Source organism: Oncorhynchus keta, chromosome 32 (assembly GCF_023373465.1).
Source record: "Oncorhynchus keta strain PuntledgeMale-10-30-2019 chromosome 32, Oket_V2, whole genome shotgun sequence".
In the NCBI taxonomy this organism is placed as follows: domain Eukaryota; kingdom Metazoa; phylum Chordata; class Actinopteri; order Salmoniformes; family Salmonidae; genus Oncorhynchus; species Oncorhynchus keta.
Genome location: NC_068452.1, coordinates 9,084,862 through 9,097,007, shown reverse-complemented (window position 1 = coordinate 9,097,007; position 12,146 = coordinate 9,084,862). Strand labels below are relative to the sequence as shown.

Here is a 12,146-nt window from a genome sequence, read left to right as displayed (position 1 = left end):
CTGTAGTCTGATTTGGCTTCTTTAGTCTGACTGAAATAGCTGATATTCTCAAAATCTTTGACATGGTCAGGCTTTCCGTTGGTGGTTTTGTTTCTTTTGCTTTAAATGTGTGTAGAATCCAAAATGTCTATGGAGCTACTACATTAAAAAGTGGTATAAAAACCACCAACCTGTGCTCGTACCTTTCCACTTCATGATCCAAATTTGATATGAGTTTCTTGTATTCTGAAAATTTGAATTTGAATTATGTTTCCTGGGAAACATTGTTTTATGACATCATCGGAACTCCAGCGATGTCATATGTTGTTGAGATAATGTAAAATTATACTGTCCTTAATTCAGTCGTGTAAAGTACTTAAGTAAAAAATACTTTAAAGTACTACTTAAGTAGTTGTTGTGGGTACCTGTACTTTACTTTACTATTTATATTTTTGACAACTTTTACTTCACTACATTCCAAAAGAAAATAATGTTATTTTTACTCCATACGTTTTCCCTGACACCCAAAAGTACTCGTAACATTTTGAATGCGTAGCAGGACAGGAAAATTATCGGATTCACGCATTTATCAAGAGAACATCCTGGTCATCTCTATTGCCTCTGATCTGGCAGACTCACTAAACACACATGCTTTGTTTGTAAGTAATGTCTGAGTGTTGGAATGTGCCCCTGGCTATCTGTAAATAAAAATAACAAGAATGGGGCTATCTGGTTTGCTTAATATAAAGAATTTGAAATGATTTATACTTTTACTTTTGATACTTAAGTATACTGAACCAAAATATAAATGCAACATGTAATAATTTCAATGATTTTACTGAGTTACAGTTCATATAATAAAATCAGTAAATTTAAATAAATAAATTAGGCCCTAATCTATGGATTTCACATGACTGGGCAGGGGCGCAGCCATGGGTGGGCCTGAGAGGGCATAGGCCCACCCACTTGGCACTGGGGAGTCAGGCCCAGATAATCATAATGAGTTTTTCCCCACAAAAGGGCTTTATTACAGACAGAAATATTCCTCAGCAAGGTATGCTGTCTGTCAGGTGGATGGATTATCTTGGCAAAGCAGAAATACTCACTAACAGGGATGTAAACAAATTTTTGCACAGAATTTGAGACAAATAAGCATTTGTGCGTATGGATTTTTCTGGGATCTTTTTTTTTCAGCTCATGAAACATGGGACCAACACTTTACATGTTGTGTTTATATTTTTGTTCAGTGTACTGTGTATTTAAAACCAAATAATTTTGGGCTTTTACACAAGTAATATTTTTACTGGGTGACTTTCACTTTTACTTGAGTCATTTTCTATTAAGGTATCTTTACGTTTAGTAAAACGTATGACAATTGGGTACTTTTTCCACCACTGCCTAAAATAAAATGCTCAATGGACATTTCACTTTTCAAAAAAGTTTCCTCTATCACAGAACCTCAAAGTACAGTACCATAGCAATAATATTCTAATATAGAAATACAAGGACTGTCTTTTGTTTCTTGGTATGATGCATCTTTATCTGAGTAATTTATAGGCACAGTCTGTTTCAAATGTCATCATGTACTCTATACACTGATTGTACAAAACATTCGGAACACCTTCCTAATATTGAGTTCCAACCTCGTTCAACAAGGATGCTGGCCCATATGGACCCCAATGCTTCCCACAGTTGTGTCAAGTTGTCTAGATGTCCTTTGGATGGTGGACCATTCTTGATACACACGTGAAACTGATGAGCTTGAAAAACATTTACATTACATTTACATTTAAGTCATTTAGCAGACGCTCTTATCCAGAGCGACTTACAAATTGGTACATTCACCTTATGACATCCAGTGGAACAGCCACTTTACAATAGTGCATCTAAATCTTCTAAGGGGGGAGTGAGAAGGATTACTTTATCCTATCCTAGGTATTCCTTAAAGAGGTGGGGTTTCAGGTGTCTCCGGAAGGTGGTGATTGACTCCGCTGTCCTGACGTCGTGAGGGAGTTTGTTCCACCATTGGGGAGCCAGAGCAGCGAACAGTTTTGACTGGGCTGAGCGGGAACTCAAAAAAACCTGACACACTCAAACCGGTGCACCTGGCAACTACTACCATACCCTGTTCAAAGGCATCTTTTGTTTTTCCCGTTCACACTCTGAATGGCACACATTCACAATCCATGTCTCAATTGTCTCAAGGCTTAAAAACCCTTCTTTAACCTGCCTCCTCACCTTCATCTACACTGATTGAAGTTTTAATTTTAATTGACTGACTTTAAAAGTGACATCAATAAGGGATCATAGCTTTCACCTGGATTCACCATGTCAGTAAATGTCATGGAAAGAGCAGGTGTTCCTAATATTTTGTACCCTCAGTGTATATACCCAACGTATGTCCCATGTATTTACAAAATGAACACTAGATGGCACAACTTACTCAGTGTGGGTCTGCCATCTGGGTTCATCCATGGAGCCCATGAAACATATACTTACTGTATGTGTATTTCTTTGCATTTCAATAGATCCTGTTCAGTCCAGGAAATGCGACCACACCATGTGACAAAACTTTTGGGGTTAAGGGTTGGTCTCTAATGAAAAAGCACACCATTCAGGCATTGCACAGATATATGGACACAATAGACAAACAGCCAAATCTCTAATCTGCACTCTCCACTATTTGCTCTTGTAAGGGTCTTATTTGACACACTACAACTGCTACAGTACCCGCACCCGCCCTTTTTCTCCTCACATCACATTGTCCATGACCTCTGGTCCCACAGTGACCTTGAACCAGCCATGTCATCGTTACCATGCTCGGAGAACGTATCTGATTACACTAGCACCTGGCTGGTAGAGAGAGAGATGGAAGGATAAGGAGAAAGAGGAGGGATGTAGAAGAGAATAAGATAGGTTTTAAAAAAGAATAAGAGAGCTGTGCAAAAACATCTGGATTAAAAGTGATATTATTGAGATATTCCCAGCATTTTACCTTATATGGCCTATATAGCCCTTTGGTTCTTTGTCAAATAAAATGGAATGAATTTTCTGAGAAATTCTGTAAACACTATCATTGTACATGTAGTGATGATATTACTGTTATAGGTTGTGATGTTTTTACTGTTATTGCTAGGTAATAGGAATACAGTGTATTGTATTTACTACACTGTTTGACACAATTCCTAAGGCAAATGCCTACAGACTGCCTTGTTCTTGTCTGGTAAAATGTAATATTGGGAACATTATTGTAACCTCCCTACCCAACAATGAAGTGAGTGTTAGAGGAAAAACAAAAGGTATTGGACATCAGGAACAGATTATGAAACCTAAGTGTCATTCAGCTCAAGTACCATACAGAGACTTATTCACACACCACAGCCAACCATGACTCAGCTATCATCACCTACATATTAAAGTTCCAACCAACACACACACACACACCCTGATGAAGAGGTTATTGAGAGGGCAGGCATTGATTCATTGGCAATGACAATGCAGAAACAGAGGCTCGCGCTTATGTATTGTCTCAGCTTGTCATCTCCCACCCCTATTCACTCAACTGTTTTATTTTTTAGAATGGACTGTAGTGGTGAATTCACTTATTTCACCTCATTTTACATATGCTGTTATTATATACATGTACTGCTATTACCTATGTGCTCAAGCACAAGGATAATGTATTTATCCTGGTTTCTCTCTCTTCCTTTCGCGCTCTCTCTCTCTCTCTCAAATGCAAGCACACGCACACGCACACACACACACACAGCATTACAATACTTGTGAAGACTTTTTGGGGACCGATCAACAATTGATTTCCATTAAAAATTCTACTTTTCTTTACTCTTTACCCTAACCCTAACCCTAACTCCGTACCCTAAACCTAACCCCTAACACTAAACCTAATCGTTATCCTAAACCTAAACCCTAACCCCAAAATAGCCTTTTTCCTTGTGAGTATCGGCCAAATGTCCTGACTTGCCAAATGCCCCCCTCCCCCCCCACACACACACACACACACACACACACACACACACACACACACACACACACACACACACACACACACACACACACACACACACACACACACAAATGCACCCTCCCCCCATACACACGCATAAGAATCCAGAGAAGAAGAACTTCTGCGTCTTCCAAGTTTGTGGTATTTGAAACACTACGTAAACATATCAGTGTTCATGGTTACAGTCTCCATGACTGCATGACAACAGCTTACAGGTCAGCCGTACAAGCGCTTAGTGGTTTGGAAACGTAATATTTGCTAGTATTAGCACAGCATTCGCTGCACCCTATGTTCCTACTGAACTCTCAAGAACCACATGCAGCGCTGTTGCTATGTTGATGTGTGTTTCATTGCTGGAGGAAAAAAATGTCCCTCAGGTTTTCGGCAGTATGGTGTGAAGAGCTCTTTGAAAGTGTGGGACAAATAGCAGATATTGAAGCAGGAATACATGAATTATGTCTGTGCAAGGACAAGCAAGAGTGAAGAAGACCATGTTTTCCAATCAAATGCAGAGGCAAACCAATAAATTGTGAACTAAGAGGTTATTCAAAAGTCACGGTATGGGACGTTAAACGGGTGTCCTGACTCTCTGAGGTCATTAAAGATCCCATGGCACTTATCGTAAGAGCAGGGGTGTTAACCCCGGTGTCTTGGCTAAATTCCCAAGCTGTCCCTCATACCATCACGGTCACCTAATCATCTTCAGCTTACAATTGGCTCATTCATCCTCCTCCTCTCCCCTGTAACTATTCCCCAGGTCATTGCTGTAAATGAGAATGTGTTCTCAGTCAACTTACCTGGTATAATAACGCTTAAATTAAAAAATATATATATTTTTTTTAAGTGTAAAGGTATGGGTTAGTGTTAGGGGTTAGGGACAATTGGATTTTGAATGGGACAGAATTGTGTCTCCACAAGGTTAGTTGTACAGACTGTGTGTGTGTGTGTGTGTGTGTGTGTGTGTGTGTGTGTGTGTGTGTGTGTGTGTGTGTGTGTGTGTGTGTGTGTGTGTGTGTGTGTGTGTGTGTGTGTGTGTGTGTGTGTGTGTGTGTGTGTGTGTGTGTGTGTGTGTGTGTGTGTGTGTGTGTGTGTGTGTGTTATTTCCAGTAGACTGAGCTACAACTACAAGGCCCATGGTACGTTTCGACGCGTCTCATGACGTAACTTCATGTGAGCACAAGCAGACTGGAGCAGAGACCCGATTGTAAAGATTACTCACTCTAGTATTGTCCTACACTGAGTCCGTTTACCAGTACATTAGAGCGAAAATAGTTGGACAGCATATAACAACGTCATAAACACATCTTAGCAGGTGAATGTAAAAAATAACTCGACAATTCGGTGTTTAGGTCAGCACGGACAGAATTGCTTTCCTTTCAATCTTCGGTGTGCGTTTTTCTCAGCTGGAGCATTCAAATTGGATTTCGAGCGAATATCGGGAAAGTCCAGATGATGCTGTCGGATTGTCATTAGGTAAGGCGAGTTTGAAACGCATACAATGTGCTTTATTTGATGTAGCTAAAGTGTTATTTTACGGCAATTTGCTTGGCTACCAAGGGGAAAGTTATTGTCATCATCAGTCAAATATAAAATTGTAGCCTAATTGTTGCACACCTTTACACTTTTTGTTGTTGTCGACTATTACCCATAGTAGGCCTAGCCTACAATGTATGACTTTCCACTTTCAAGTTAGCCTTTTCATGGCACAGAAACCAAACAATGACAACGTTTTCCAGCGGTAAGAAATACCTCAACTGAGGTTGGTTTTTATTGCCCATTGTCATCATTCACACATTGAAACCAAGTAGCTTACCTACCTATTTAACTATTAAGAGAGAGGTAAGTATGTGGACGTGAAATGTGCCTATGGCACTTTTTGAAGTATATATATGACGTTACTGGTTGTGCACAATGAAGGGTCTCTCTTTCCCTTGTGTGGTTGACAAGCCGGTTTGGCCCGCACGGAGAAAGCCCAGCTGGGGGCTATTGTTCCCACCACATAAACTGATTTGCATGCATCATCTCGCTTGAGCATCTGGCCTCGTCAGTCCCTCTTTTGTTTCCTCCAAATTCGGCTCATTTGCTCAACTGTCCAGTCATATTCATTTCTGTCGCTATTATAGTAGAGCTGTGTTTGTGAGTAGCATATGCGCCTGTCTTTACTTTGAAATACCCTTTGACCCTTCTCTGTGTAGGGTTAGGCCTATTTGAAGAGAAACTGGCTTCGATTCAAACTGTCATCTGAGTATGTTAGGTCTGTTGGTAGCCTACTGTGTATCCTTTGAAAATCCCTTTCCTCCTCCAGTCTATTATAAGCACGATGGTGCTGTCAGAGAACACTGGCTCTGCATCATCATACTGTCATCTGACTACACTTCTCAGTAGTGGACGACATCCTCGGCAGATTTTGCTTGGGAGAGTTTAAAAATAACACCCGTCATATCACTCTCACCAGAGTTTCCATTCCTGAAATGGGCTGGATCCGTTTCCTTTATCTAACCAGGCCGGTCTCCCTACTCGACTCCAACCTCCCCGGATGAGATGCTCTTACCGAATCACCCCCTGGTATGTCGACGGGGTTGTGCGGGGGATCGGTTATTGCAAGTCCATTTGTTTTGGGGCGAAAAGCCCTCAGGATGGGTGTCTGTTTCATGCCTTGATTAGGGAGTGAAAACAAACGTGGGGTCACCGAAGGCTGCTGAGGCTGAACATGAATGGAGCTCTTCAGAGACTGCCATTTGTGAGGATCCCGTTAGGATTCTGTGGCTCCGGAAGTCGCAAAAGGGTAGCAAACACAATTAGTTAACATCAACCCCGGGGCGCACACTGAAAGCATGTAGCCTATGGTGTATTACACATAGCCTACTTCAAGTTACTAAGTCATTCATAGGCTATATCATGTTAACAACAGCATCATTGGGTGTGCCATGATGACCCACATTTAGGCCTATGTTTGTGTAGTGTTGTGCATGCACCGCTTCTAACTGTATTTTAGCCTACATTCCCTGTCAAGGGCCATTTATTTACATGCTCACCATTCTCATGACTTTGGTTCATGTTTAGGTTATAACTTTGTGTGACACATCTCTTTTGAACAGAGTGAATGAGCAGACAAAACATTCATTAAACAACACGCCACCTAGCCTGAACCTTTTTCTGTTCAACTTGATGTCTGTTCAACTTGATGTCTGTTCAACTTGCTGTCTGTTCAACTTGCTGTCTGTTCAACTTGCTGTCTGTTCAACTTGATGTCTGTTCAACTTGCTGTCTGTCATAGCTCTGAGTCAGCGAATGCTGTACATCTGTCTAACTTGGAGATCTGCTTCTGTGGTAAAGTCAATTAATGAAAGTCATTCCTGGAAAGATCCCTTTTTTTCCCTTTTTCCCCACTGGACAGAAAGATACAAAGGCTATTTGAATTGGTCCACTCCACTCCTCTCCCCTCCACATTCCTTCCTCTGCTTTACCCCACTCCTTCATTGTTATCAAGGTCGACTTGATGTGTTGGAAAGGTCCAGTCGTGGGCACCTACAAGCCACCGCCTCTTATCTCTCTCGGGTTACGTCCGAAATGGCACCCTATTCCCTATGTAGTGCACTACTTTTGACCGGGGCCCATAGGGTTCAGGTCAAAAGTAGTAGCCTACATAGTAGATAGGACGCAACCTCATTTTCTTGTTCTCCCTGAACTCTGGCCCCCCAATGGTGGAACAAACTCCCTCACGACGCCAGGACAGCGGAGTCAATCACCACCTTCCGGAGACACCTGAAACCCCACCTCTTCAAGGAATACCTAGGATAGGGTAAGTAAGGGTAAGTAATCCTTCTCACCCCCCCCTTCTCACCCCCCAACAAGATTTAGATGCAAGTGGCTGTTCCACTGGTTGTCATAAGGTGTATCAATTTGTAAGTCGCTCTGGATAAGAGCGTCTGCTAAATGACTTAAATGTAATGTAAATGTAAATGTAAAATGGGGAAGTTGTCTACCTGGCCGATTTCGCTTCAACGCTATAGGGGGAACACGTTTGCTTGGGAACTTTGTTTTGCCCATGGTTACCTCCCAACTTTTCACCGTTCTTCTGACTGATGATTGGAGAGTGTGGAAAAACAAATAAAAGAGGTATCTTTCTGTCCTGAATTTGTATGATAGTATAATGAGGTGTGTTCTCTGTGACATTGCTGCTCATAAGCAAATGGACGTTATCCTTACCTATAGCTAAATCGGTGCCTTGTATGAGGATGACACCAGTAGTTGACAGATGTAACCTATCTTTTTTAGTTTTCATTTCAGAAGACCATCTTCACTCTATGAGGGAGATTCATAATTACATTTTTTTGTTGTTGTATTCAACCTTTGTTTAACTAGGCAAGTCATTTAAGAACAAATTCTTATTTATGACGGCCTTCCCCGGCCAAACCCTAACACGGACGATGCTGAGCCATTTGTGCGCCGCCCTATGGGACTCCTAATCACGGCCGGTTCTGATACACCCTGGAATCAAACCATGGTCTGTAGTGACGCCTCTAGCACTGAGATGCAGTGCCCTAAACCGCTGCGCCACTAGGCAGAACATAGTACACTTTTTTTCTAAAAACAATTATTTATTTTCCTTTCAGGGTAGTCTGTGTTCTACCTCAATGAATAATTCAAAGGGTTTGAAATGTAAACTGCCACCCTCCATCTGCTACCTCAAACGTCAGACTGCTGAGGTTATGTCACCGTTGGACTCCATTTTAAAACTGACATGATGACATCTCCCCTAACCCCCATTGTTAATGACGTTATAATAAAGAAGAATAAACTTTGACTGTATTAAATGATCTGGAAAGTCAGTATCTCTCTCTCTCTCTTTCTGTCTCGGTCTCTCTCTTTCTCTTGCTCAAAGACCGCCATAAGCTTATTAGCCTGCAGTCTAACCCTTTTTATGAGGTGCTGTGTTTGGATCAGACTTTTCCCCTCCCTTGATAATCTCTTTATAGAGACTGGGTGCCTATGAAATGGCCACCTACAGCCAATAGCAACCCTCTTTATTGGCACCTATGACTAATGTGAACAGGATTACAGTAGAAGTCCTAAAAGCCTTGTTAGGCTTACACAGTATGTACTGGGTATTTTGTAAATAACCATCATAACAATGACAAAAATAGGTCAAAATGTAATAATGCATCTTTGGAAATGAGCTACGACATACCTAATAAATGCAACACAGCTCTGGTGACAGCCTTGTCTCAAAAAGGAATGGTTTTCACCACGTGGAAGTGAAGTTTCTCCCCTGACCCCTGACCGCGCTGTTCTGCTCGTAAAATGACTACCAACTTTGCCCACGTCATGTTAGAGAAAATGCTATTGGGTGAACTATATCTACTTGAATATAAAGTTGAATCGCGATTATTTTAGTTAGTTCACTGTTATTGTCCATAATTGTTGGTTACACGATTACACAATAATTGTGCCAGCTCTAACGTTAGCTGGGGTTTGAACTCCCGTCGTTCCTCGTTTATTCTCCCAGCTTCTCCTGGGTGGAAAGCACAATACAGTACTGATTACATGATTAGGTTTCTCAAAGCTCATCAAGACTTCGCAGAATTAGCTACAGCACTTGTTGATGTGCAGTTAGTGTTCTTTATTGCCATGACATGTCCTACCCGGACCACGTACAATGTCTCTTTCACTGTACTACCACCAAGCACAGAAGCTGTGTCGTGTTTTCTCTGTGTGACGCTCCCCCCTGTCGTGCGGTTAAAAACGATTCACCGCCCAGTCAGACCGGAGGCTGTTACGTTTGTCACGAGTGGAACGAAAGGGGTGCAACAACAGTGTCCTTGTTGCTGCGGAGGAGTGAAGTCACTTTAGAAGTCGCCCTCCTTGTCTTGGGAGAGGGTGGGTCTCTGTGCTGTAGCTGCAAAGCTCCTCCGTTATCCAGTAACAGGCTAGTGAATGGGCCTCTGTCCTCCGCAGTGAACTGGCTTTATTCATGGCCAGGGAATATAGAAATGTGACTGAATTGCAGGGTGTTTCTTTTCAAAGACTTGGCCTCTGCTCTATTTTATCTGCTAACCTGTTGGGACCTTAAAAACACATATTGTCAGAGATGCGTGTGTTCTCTGTCTTTCGAAATGATGTTGAGAGCCTACTCTAAGGGAGTCTTTGTATGGTGCAACGGTATATGTATGATTGTTCCCAGTTCCGGCTGACTCTGAGTAGGATAGTTGCTGCAATACACAGTTTGTAGGCTGATGTAATCTACTTACAGAGCCAGCTGAGCTATGGCTCATTGCCTTGGTGGTAGGTACAGTATATCGAATGAATTTGAATGTATGTTTTTGCAGGATATTTAAAATGCCTTTATCGTGAGAATCAAGGTTTTGTTATTTTTTGTTTGTTTTATGAGTGGTTTTTTTAAACCTTTTATTTAACTAGGCAAGTCAGTTAAGAACCAGTTCTTATTTTCAACGACGGCCTAGGAACAGTGGGTTAACTGCCTCGTTCAGGAGCAGAATGACAGATTTGTACCTTGTCAGCTCGGGGATTCGATCTCGCAACCTTTCGGTTACTAGTCCAACGCTCTAACCACTAGGCTACGCTGCCGCGTTTACGTCTGCTTGTTCTCATGTATTTTTGGTCTCGTCTCCTTCGCTCCTCTGTGCTGTGTGCACCTTCCCATTTACACCAGAGACCTGTATATAATGACGAGATGCACGTCTCCGCCCTAAAAATAGGAGTTGTTGGCCCAAAGGCAAGCTTAGGTCCAAAATAAGCATTGCCGTTATTTTGGACAGATTTTAGCGAGAGTGAAACCTCTTGCTTCGCCTCTTCCTCTATGGTTTACGCACACACCAAGCCCCTCCCCCTGCCTCTCACGACAACAAAAGTTGAGAGATCACATCTTCCTCTCTGACAACCGGTTTCAACCCGCTATTTGACATGACTGACATGTTTCCCACGCCTCAGCAGAGGTGACCGGTCTGCTCCTGATCCCCAGGATCGTCAATAATTCAATTGTTTTGTGGGTCTTATGGTTGTGGAAGGCTTATATTTAGCCTAGGTATAACTCCACAATGGGAACAGCCGACACCTCAAAGGTCCAGATAATACCACCATTGTTGTGGGGGTGCCATGTCCACAGCTCCACCCCTTTCAGTGCCAGTGCCAGAATCACATGTCAGTGAGTGGAGATAATATAAACATGTCAAGCGGAGGTTCTGAGAAGAGAAGATGAGTGGGAATCACATAAATCAAATCAAATGTTTTTGTCACATACACATGGTTAGCAGATGTTAATGCGAGTGTAGCGAAATGCTTGTGCTTCTAGTTCCGACAATGCAGTAATAACCAACGAGTAATCTAACCTAACAATTCCAAAACTACTACCTTATACACACAAGTGTAAAGGGATAAAGAATATGTACATAAAGCTATATGAATGAGTGATGGTACAGAACGGCATAGGCAAGATGCAGTAGATGGTATAGAGTACAGTATATACATATGAGATGAGTAATGTAGGGTATGTAAACAAAGTTGCATAGTTTAAAGTGGCTAGTGATACATGTATTACATAAAGATGCAGTAGATGATATAGAGTACAGTATATACATATGAGATGAGTAATGTAGGGTATGTAAACAAAGTGGCATAGTTTAAAGTGGCTAGTGATACATGTATTACATAAAGATGCAGTAGATGATATAGAGTACAGTATATTCATATACATATAAGATGAATAATGTAGGGTATGTAAACATTATATTAAGTAGCATTGTTTAAAGTGGCTAGTGATATATTTTCCATGAATTTCCATCAATTCCCATTATTAAAGTGGCTGGAGTTGAGTCAGTGTGTTGGCAGCAGCCACTCAATGTTAGTGGTGGCTGTTTAACAGTCTGATGGCCTTGAGATAGAAGCTGTTTTTCAGTCTCTCGGTCCCTGCTTTGATGTACCTGTACTGACCTCGCCTTCTGGATGATAGCGGGGTGAACAGGCAGTGGCTCGGGTGGTTGTTGTCCTTGATGATCTTTATGGCCTTCCCGTGACATCAGGTGGTGTAGGTGTCCTGGAGGGCAGGTAGTTTGCCCCCGGTGATGCGTTGTGCAGACCTCACTATCCTCTGGAGAGCCTTACGGTTGTGGGTGGAGCAGTTGCC

The 12,146-nt window shown here is 41.9% G+C and overlaps 1 protein-coding gene across 1 annotated transcript in view; it reads left to right on the top strand.

Moving 5' to 3' along the window:
• The first annotated feature begins 5,187 nt into the window (after positions 1 to 5,187).
• The window catches only part of LOC118365006 (E3 ubiquitin-protein ligase pellino homolog 1-like), a 43,724-nt gene continuing 36,765 nt past the window's right edge, over positions 5,188 to 12,146 (top strand). The window contains exon 1 of the mRNA XM_035746885.2: positions 5,188 to 5,476. The gene's annotated coding sequence lies outside the window, so the exon portion shown is untranslated. The remainder of the gene's footprint in view (positions 5,477 to 12,146) is intronic.